The following is a 9,527-nucleotide window of genomic DNA, read 5'->3' as shown; positions in this document are numbered from 1 at the left end:
ACCCCAACACCACAGCAGCTTTACTTTTTAACAACGGCCAAGATACGGGAAACAACCTCAGCAACCATCAACAGACGACAGATAAAGAATGTGTGTTCTACACACACACACGCACACACACGCAGACACACACGCACACACACGCAGACACACGCACACACACGCAGACACACACACAGCGCAATATTACTCGGCCATTAAAAAGAAGGACGTTTAGCCACTTGCAGCAACTTGGATGAGTTTGGAGGATATAATGCTTAGTGAGATAATTCAGAGAAAGACAAATACTGTTTAGTATCACTTATACGTAGAATCTAAAATATATAACAAAACAGAAACACACTCACAGATATAGCAAACACACTAGTAGTTACCAGTTTGAAGAGGGTAGGGTAAGAGCAAGACAGGAGTCAGGGATCGAGAGGTAGGAACTACTGAGTATAAAACAAATAAACCATGAGACTACACTGGGCAGCACAGGGAATAGAGCCAGTAGTTTATAATGACCTTAAATGGAGCATAGTCTATAAAAACACTGAATCCGTATGTTGTATTGTATACCTGAAACTTATAAAATATATAAATCACCTGTACTTTAATTTTTTAAAGAAGGAACTGACAGAATGAAATGCATGTTTATTGGAGTGGGTGGCTAAGTAAATAAAGAAGTAGAGCCGATTTTACCTGCTTCCTGATCTTCACTAGTTCAAGTTTAGCACTCTCTTGAGGAAGACAGTGTTACTCTGTCAGTACAGCCAAAATACTACGGTCAAGATTCAGGGATATGTAGGAATATGTAGCCAAGGAAATGGTTCTGAAGCGTGAACCAATCAGACCTGGACAGTGTAGCTTCCTGCTCTCCGCCTTTGTTTTTGCCAGCTTCTGATTTCACGTTCTCCTCTGTAGCCCCAACAAGGCGTGTCATAGGTGAGATATTTGCTCGCTGGTCAGCCGTCTGTCTTCCCGACTGGACTCTGGAGGGCAGAGGTCTTGTCCTGCCTGCTCGTTCACTCAGGATCCAGCACAGTGCCCGACCCTCAGCTTCTACTCAAACCATCTGTTTAAAATGAGTGAGTAAATAAGTGATTGTCTCAAAGGCCTTTCACAGTCTGGCTCGTTAGCAGATTAAGCTGGTTAAATGCATAAAACAGAAGTAAAACAAGGCTGTGGAAGTTATTGCCAATAACTAACATTCATACATGGTATTAGTTTTAGAAACATGAGCAATCAATTGTTGTTTAGATGCTGAGTTGTGGCTAACTCTTTTGCGACCCATGGACTGTAGCCCTCCAGGCTCCTCTGGCCCCAGATTTCCCAGGAAGAACACTGGAGTGGATTGCCATTTCCTTCTCTGGGGGATCATCCCAGACCAGAGAGTGAACCTGCATCTCCTGCAGCTTCTGCATTGGCAGGAAGATTCTTTACCACTGAGCCATGAGGGAAGCCCAAGCAATCAATAATTTTGATCTAAAAGAAACAGAATCTCAAGGATATATTCTATTTTACAGTCCAAAATAATAATTATTTATGAGATTACATTGCCCTGAAAACCCTCAAATAAAATAAAATCTTACCCATCAGATAAGAACTTTGCATAAAATGTACCACAAGCAAAACTTCAAAGTGTAGATAATCTTGGAAATATTTTCAACTTCCTGGACTAACTATAATGATTGGCCATTTGGAACTTGGCACAGGAACTTCATCAACAGTTATATTTACACATACCAATACCAACAAGATTGGCATTACAAATCCAACCAAGGGCAATTTTGAGGAAACTAAAGTTAACTTTATATATTATTTATTTCATTTTTTTCCTTTGAAGAATATCTTTTCACAAGAGCTTTAGGTAAAAGCAATATAATTTTCTTTAAAAGTGCAAGGTTATAGGATACAATCAATTCTTACTAAAAATCTGGATAAAAATCAATTTTAGAATGTCCTTGGGTGAAAAAATAATACTAAAAATATTACAATGTGTGAACATACACATTTTATTTATATGCTGTTGAAAATGTTCAACAGCAGGATAATTGGCCATAGGGGATGATTCATGTTAAATACTCCAAAAACTCTACTCTGTTACTATTTAATTTTCTAAATCAACACAAATGAAGCAATTGTGAGAAGAACCAGAGTAAAGCATGTGGGCTTTGAATTCAAATCTTTGCTCTAGTGTTACCAGTAATGTAACTGACTTTTCTGAACCTCATCCTCTGAATTTAAAATGAAAGTTATTGAGAGACCTCAGAGGAGTCATCTGCAGTCCAGGAGGATAATGAGAGTTAACTAGTAGATAAAGGTCAGTTTTCATTTCGATCCCAAAGAAGGGCAATACCAGAGAATGTTCAAACTACCACACAACAACACTCACTTCACACACTAGCAAAGTTATGCCCCAAATTCTCCAAGTCAGGCTTCAACACTGTGTGAACTGAGAACTCCCAGATATTCAAACTGGATTCAGAAAAGGCAGAACCATCTGTTGGATCATCGAAAAAGCAAGAGAGTTCCAGAAGAACATCTACTTCTGCTTTATTGACTATGCCAAAGCCTTTGACTCTGTGGATCACAACAAACTGGAAAATTCTTAAAGAGAAGGGAATACCAGACCACCTTACCCATCTCCTGAGAAACCTGTATGCAGGTCAAGGAGCAACAGTTAGAACCAGACATGGAACAACAGACTGGCTCCAAATTGGGAAAGGAATACTTCAAGGCTACATATTTTCACCCTGCTTGTTTAACTTATATGCAGAGTACATCATGCGAAATGCCAGGCTGGATGAAGCATAAGCTGGAATCAAGATTGTCGGGAGAAATATCAGTAACCTCAGATATGCAGATGACATCACCCTTAAGGCAGAAAGTGAAGAAGAACTAAAGAGCCTCTTGATGAAAGTAAAAGAGGAGAGTGAAAAAGTTGGCTTAAAACCCAACATTCAAAAAACTAAGATCGTGACATCCGGTGCCATCACTTCATGGCAAATAGATGGGGAAACAGTGGAAGCAGCATTTGACTTTATTTACCTTGGGCTCCAAAAGCACTGCAGATGATGACTGCAGCCATGAAACTAAAAGACACTCCTGGGAAGAAAAGCTATGACGAACCTAGACAGCATATCAAAAAGCAGAGACGTCACTTTGCCCACAAAGGTCTATCTAGTCAAAGCTATGGTTTTTCCAGTAGTCATGTATGGATGTGAGAGTTGGACTATAAAGAAAGCTGAGCACCGAAGAACTGAGGCTTTTGAAGTGTGGTGTTGGAGGAGAGTCTTGAGAGTCCCTTGGACTGCAAGGATATCCAACCAGTACATCCTAAAGAGGATCAGTCCTGGGTGTTCATTGGAAGGACTGATGCTGAAGCTGAAACTTCAATACTTTGGCCTCCTGATGCAAAGAGCCAACTCCTTGGAAAAGACCCTGATGCTAGGAAAGATTGAAGGTGGAAGGAGAAGGGGGCGACAGAGGATGAGATGGTTGGATGGCATCACCGACTTGATGGACATGAGTTTGAGCAGGCTCTGGGAGATGGTGAAGGACAGGGAACCTGGCGTGCTGCAGTCCGTGGGGTTGCAAAGAGTTGGTCACGACTGAACAACTGAACAACAACAAGTAGAAAAAGCAGAAATTGATCTAAGAAAGAGGAGGAACTGAAGATCAACCAGAGCGTAGGGAGAGAAAACTACAGGATGAAGTGAGAAAGAGGCAGAACAATGACAGGATTTTCGTTCCTGTAACCATAGGGTGGAGATCTAGGGAGCAAAGGACTCCGGCCAGGTAGGAACAAAGGTCTCGGTCAAAACTACATAATTATGCCCTACATGAGGCTGCCCTGATGATAGGATCCGTGCTTTAACATAATAACATTACAGAGAAAACCATTCCTTGTAATTGAAAAAATGTTTCCTTAAGAATTATCTGGGAGGTAGTTTGAAAGGGGATTAGGTGACAGCCAAAACTTCCTGTTACAACAGAGAATATGATTGTGCAGGAAAGGGTCACCTCCTGCCTGAGCACGGAGAGCATCTGGTATGGAGGACCTGCTGCTCCTCGGAGCTGACTTTGGTGAGAGTCAGAGGTGATCATCAGTCGGGTACAGTTACACATCTGCACTGCGCCGCTTAGTCTAATCAGACTGCTGCTGGGAAGGGAACCGCCGGAATCAGGAGCCCTAGGCCGGGCCCACCCCCCTGGTGCCTGCTTGCAGAGGCTGGTGTACCCAGGCCTGCCCGGAGGGCTCTCCCAGCCTGTCCAACCTTCTTGGAGGATGGCACCTGCCTGGAGGAGGCAGGGCAGAATGGTTCCCCAGGGATGATAGCGCCAGCCGCATAGAAGGTTCTGAGAATTAACCGAGAAAACTTACTACAAAAGTACTTACCACGTTAGAGCAGAACGAGTGTTAGCTTCCTTACAATCTCTTTTAGCGTTTGCTGTCGGTTACACACTGACTTTTGGGTTCCCTGATATCTCAGTGGTAAAGAACCTGCTTACCAATGCAGGAGGCCTGGGTTCAATCTCTGGGTCGGGAAGATCCCCTGGAAAGGGAAATGGCAACCCCCTCCAGTATCCTTGCCTGGGAAATCCCACGGGCAGAGGAGCCTGGCAGCTGCAGGCCATGGGGCTGCAGAGTCAGACATGTTTGAGCACGCACACGCTCACTTTTACTTGAAGCATTAAAGTTGTTTTCATGTTTTATTTTATGGTTATTTTATGGTTTTATTTTATGTTTTATTCCGTCTTACTTTAAACCTTAGCCCACCCCCAGGCCCATATAATGTATTTGTGTTTATATATGGTACCAAAACCAGACAAGTCAACATATTTGCCTGATAAACTAGTTTCAAGTTTAAACTGTTTACTCAAAATCCAATCTATGTGAATGGATAAAGAAGCTGTGGTACCTATATACAATGAAATATACTCAGCCTTAAAAAGGAACAAATGTGAGTCAGTTCTACTGGGGTGAGGAAACCAGAGCCTCTTATATAGAGTGAATTAAGTCAGAAAGAGAAAAACAAATATCATATATTAATGCATATATATGGAATGCAGAAAAAATGGCACTGATGAACCTATTTGCAGGGCAGGAATAGAGATGCAAGCATGGAGCACAGACTTGGGGAAACAACAGGAGAAGGAGAAGGTGGGGTGGTTAGAGAGGGCAGTGCTAAAACACACCCACTACCATGAGCAGTGCAGCTGGCCAGCGGGAAGGCGCTTTATGACACATGGAGCCCATGTTCTGTGACAAGGGGCAGGTCTGGGAAGGGATGCAGGGTGGGACGGCGGTTCAAGAAGGAGGTGTGCGATATCTATCGTTGATTCACGTTGTTGTACAGCAGAAACTCAACAAGGGTTGCTGGTTATGGTTTCTGACAACACGACATTGTAAAGCAATTATCCTTCAATTAAACATTTTTAAACTATCCTTTAAAAAAATTCAATCTATAATTTTGGGGGCCTGCTACTGCTACTGCTAAGTCGCTTCAGTCGTGTCCGACTCTGTGCGACCCCATAGACGGCAGCCCACCAGGCTCCCCCGTCCCTGGGATTCTCCAGGCAGGAACACTGGAGTGGGTTGCCATTTCCTTCTCCAATGCATGAAAGTGAAAAGTGAAAGTGAAGTCGCTCAGTCGTGTCTGACTCCTAGGGACCCCATGGACTGCGGCCCACCAGGCTCCTCCGTCCATGGGATTTGCCAGGCAAGAGTACTGGAGTAGAGTGCCATTGCCTTCTCCCTTTGGGAGCCTAGACTTTTCAAATAAAAGCATTAAAGTAGTACGGTGATTTTTAGAATAAAGGAAACAGAGAGCTCTGTACGAGTTTTCCTTTCCCTCTCCGCCTCAGACAGTGAGAATGTGTCTCGCTAGTCTGTGTGTACAAAGTCTTCAGTTCCTCAAGACTCATGTGTTGTCATGGTTGTTGTTGAATGAGGAATAAATAGAGGAAGGAAAACCTACTGAGACATGATGTCTACCGTGGGGATTTCAGATGGAGGGCTCCAGAGATCTTTACTTTTAGAAACCATTCTTATTTTTTCAGCTTACGGAAACTGTACAAAACTATGTGCTTATGGAATCTCATGGAAAGCAAGGTGTTTTTTTCAGAGGGATCTGGCAGGATTAAAGAGATAATGAGAAAGAGACTAGAGAAGAAGCCTTATGATGAACTCAGTGTACCATGTTTATTGGGTCATTTTAAATGGTTATTATCTTTAAAACAAAAGATTGCATTTTATTATACCAACAGAAAATGTCATTAACCATGCAAGCATTCAACTGTTTCTGGTCTCAGGACTTCATAATAAAATTAGCTTTTCATTAACAAATAAAGTATTATGTCAGACAGGGAAAGATAAATACTACGTGATATTATTTAAATGTGGAATCTTAAAAAATATTAAAAATGAATCTGTATACAGCAGATTCACAGACAGAGAAAACAAACTCATGGTTATCAAAGGAGAGGCAGGAAGAGACAGCAGTATGGGGTTAACAGACACAAATCACTACACATAAAACAGATAAGCAAGAAGAACTTAATGTATAGCACAGGGAATTGTATTCAATATTTTAAATAACCTATAGTAGAACATAATCCGCAAAAACCTGAATCACTTTGCTGTACCCCTGAAACTATCACATTACCATAAATTACCTGTGTGTGTGTGTTAGTCACTCAGTCGTGTCGGGCTCTTGGTAACCCCATGGACTGCAGCCCGCCAGGCTCCTCTGTCCATGGAATTCTCTAGGCAATAATACTGAAGTGGGTTGCCATTCCCTTCTCCAGGGGATCTTCCTGACCAGATCGAACCAAGGTCTCCCTCATGGCAAGCAGATTCTTTATTGTCTGAGCCACGAGGGAAGCCCCGTAAATCAACTATACTTCAATTAAAAAAAAAAAATTAAATCATTCGAGGCTATATTTTTTCCAAAACCTATTTCGGTTGCTAACTAAAAATCAAGAAAAGGGACAAGGCTGACTCTTGTGGACTGTATAGCGAAGGATTTGTGGGACTGAATGGCTGCTGTCTCTAATAATCTAAAGCTTTTCAGACAAAGAAATACAGAATCACTGGGAAGAATTGTTGCTTGCTGTTTCCCTCAGTTAGAACTCTTAGTAGTAAGTAACAGAAATAAGTATCAAACTGGCCTAAGAAGAAAAAGGGAGAGCAAGAAACAGCAAGGGAGAGGCGAGAGAGGAAACCCAAAGGAATCTGTAGGTTTAATGACCAGAGCAGCACGGAGGCAGCTCTCACTTCAGGTGTGGTGCGTGCTTGGTCAAGATGATACTGTTAGGACTCACTTTTCCTTCGTTTTAAGTCACGTTTTCTCTGTGTTGGCTTGACTCTCAGACAGGCTCTTTCCATCTTCTGCCCCTTATAAGCTCTGTGAAGACTTACATCCTCCCAGCTTCCAATCAAACAAAAAAAAAAAAAAAAAAAAAAAAAAAGGAAGAAAGGGAGGGAGGGAGAAAAAGGAGCTTCCTTGTTGTCCCAACAGAAATCCACAAATTGAGCCTTATTGCTCTGGCTAGGTTCATGTGACCAGTGACAGCCAGGATACAGAAGCCTCCTTTGGGACAGTTTTGGGTCATATCATTCATTACCCCAGGAGCAATCTGAACATCCAGGAGGGGTATGTGGGCCAGTGAAGTCTTACCAAACCTGACCTTATTTATTTACAGTCACTGTAGCAATGTGTTTCTTCTAAGTCCAGGCCTACCTCCCTACCATTCATGTTTCAATTCTGCTTTTGGACAAATCATTCCTAAGTAGACAGTCAGCTTGTTTTATGCCAGTGAGACACACCTAGCTTTATCTCTTTCCTACGCTTATCACAACATGGCTTGCTGTATATTATAATTTGGCTCTGCAGGAACACCATGATAATTTGACTTGTTGCAGGAAAGGAAAATGTCTGTCGATAACATCACCGGGAAGATATGTGTTAGTTTGCTTTCAGGGACAAGTCTCATTCCTCCATGCCTGGGTCTTAATTGGATTTTAAGTTTGCTCTCGCTGAAGGACAGGTGTGGGAAACTTGGGGGCATAGTACAATCTTGTCTTTCTGTTATCAACAGACAAAAGGAATCAAGTCCTTGTTTATTTAGTGAACTTGTCAGCTGAGGGCATACTGCATGATTCATGGCTCAGGTGGCAAGGGTCAGTAAAGTGGCCGCGTCAGGGAGGAGAAGGAGCTTGTCTCCCAGCCCTGCTGAGTGCAGTCTCCAGGAGCGTCTCAAGGAAGGACTTCAGCGCCGTGTAGCACGGCAAGGAGAAGAATGTGGCTTTGGAATTAGAACTGAAGTTAAGTCCTGGCCCTACATTTGTAGGCCCTGGATAATTTACTTAACTGCCATTTAAGCCTCCATTTCTTCACCTATAATGCGAGACTATCAACAACCATCCCACTGAACTGTCTTAGTTCATTCAGGCTGCTACAACACAATGGCATGGACAGGCGGCTCATCAACAACAGAGATTTATTTCTTACGGTTCCAGAGACTGACTGTCTAGCAGCGTGATGGTTGGACGAGGGCCCTCTTCCGCGTCTCAGACTCCCTTGTATTCCACGTGGAGGAAGGAAAGAAGGAGCTCTGGACCCTCTTTTATAAGAGGACTGATCTCATTTAGGAGGGCTCCACCCTCCTGACCTAATCACCTCTCACACGCCAGACCAATAAAAAAGGTAGGAATTTCCACATTTGACTTTTGGAGGGACACAGACTTTCAGACAGTAGCACTAACTTACAGGGCCAGTTTGAGGTTCAAATGGAATAAAGGACTTACATTACACTTATTTATCATTTATTCCTGTGTCTCTTCTGTAAATGAAACACCCACAGGCTGAGTCTTGTTCAACTTTGTGAGTTTCAGGGCCTAACTGTGCCTGGAAGTCAAAGTATACTCAACCAATGTTGCATAAACAGATAAATCTATAGACAAATGATCAAATAGAAGAATCAATGAATGAATGATAGCCATGGGATTCAGACAGATAGAAAAACATTGTTCAGCACTGGCTCAGAAAAGTTCTGTGATTAAACAATATTTTAACAACATCTCGAAGCTTAGAATCCCTATCTTTGATGCTGTATGTTGTTTTTCTCCTGGGCTTCTCTTAGTAGAAAATAAGGCTACATATCAAGATTTGGGAAGAATAGCAAATCTCTCAGTGAAGAAACAGCCAAGAAAATTATTGCTCTCCTAGCTCAAAGAGAAACATTAATTAAAAGTAAGACATGGGCAAGAAGTAAAATGGAGAGCTTGTAAGATAATTAACACTTAGTAATCCTCTAAATTTTAGAGGATGGCTGTCTTATTGCAGATACCCTTGGTTATTTACAGTATTTCTAAAGAAAACCTTTGAAATGCCTGGAGGTGACTTTTTTCCTTTTTATAAACATTCTTTCCAACCCCATTAGGAGTCTCTCCACAAATTTATCTGATAGAGCATATACAGTCAGTAAGTTTAGGAAAATGGGAATGGATTCAGGTAAACCCGAGACTGTTCTGCTTA

The 9,527-nt window shown here is 42.1% G+C and overlaps 1 long non-coding RNA gene across 1 annotated transcript; it reads right to left on the bottom strand.

Moving 5' to 3' along the window:
- Positions 1-616: 616 nt before the first annotated feature.
- LOC129642315 (uncharacterized) lies at positions 617-8,592 on the bottom strand. The gene is made up of 2 exons (XR_008709618.1): positions 8,502-8,592; positions 617-1,057 (listed from the first exon to the last, which is right to left on the bottom strand). It is a non-coding gene; the product is annotated as an uncharacterized LOC129642315 (long non-coding RNA).
- Positions 8,593-9,527: the final 935 nt, after the last annotated feature.

This window comes from Bubalus kerabau, chromosome 1 (genome assembly GCF_029407905.1).
Source record: "Bubalus kerabau isolate K-KA32 ecotype Philippines breed swamp buffalo chromosome 1, PCC_UOA_SB_1v2, whole genome shotgun sequence".
Classification (NCBI taxonomy): Eukaryota; Metazoa; Chordata; class Mammalia; order Artiodactyla; family Bovidae; genus Bubalus; species Bubalus kerabau.
The sequence above is the reverse complement of the archived record's forward strand: the minus strand, read 5'-3'. Positions and strand labels throughout refer to the sequence as shown.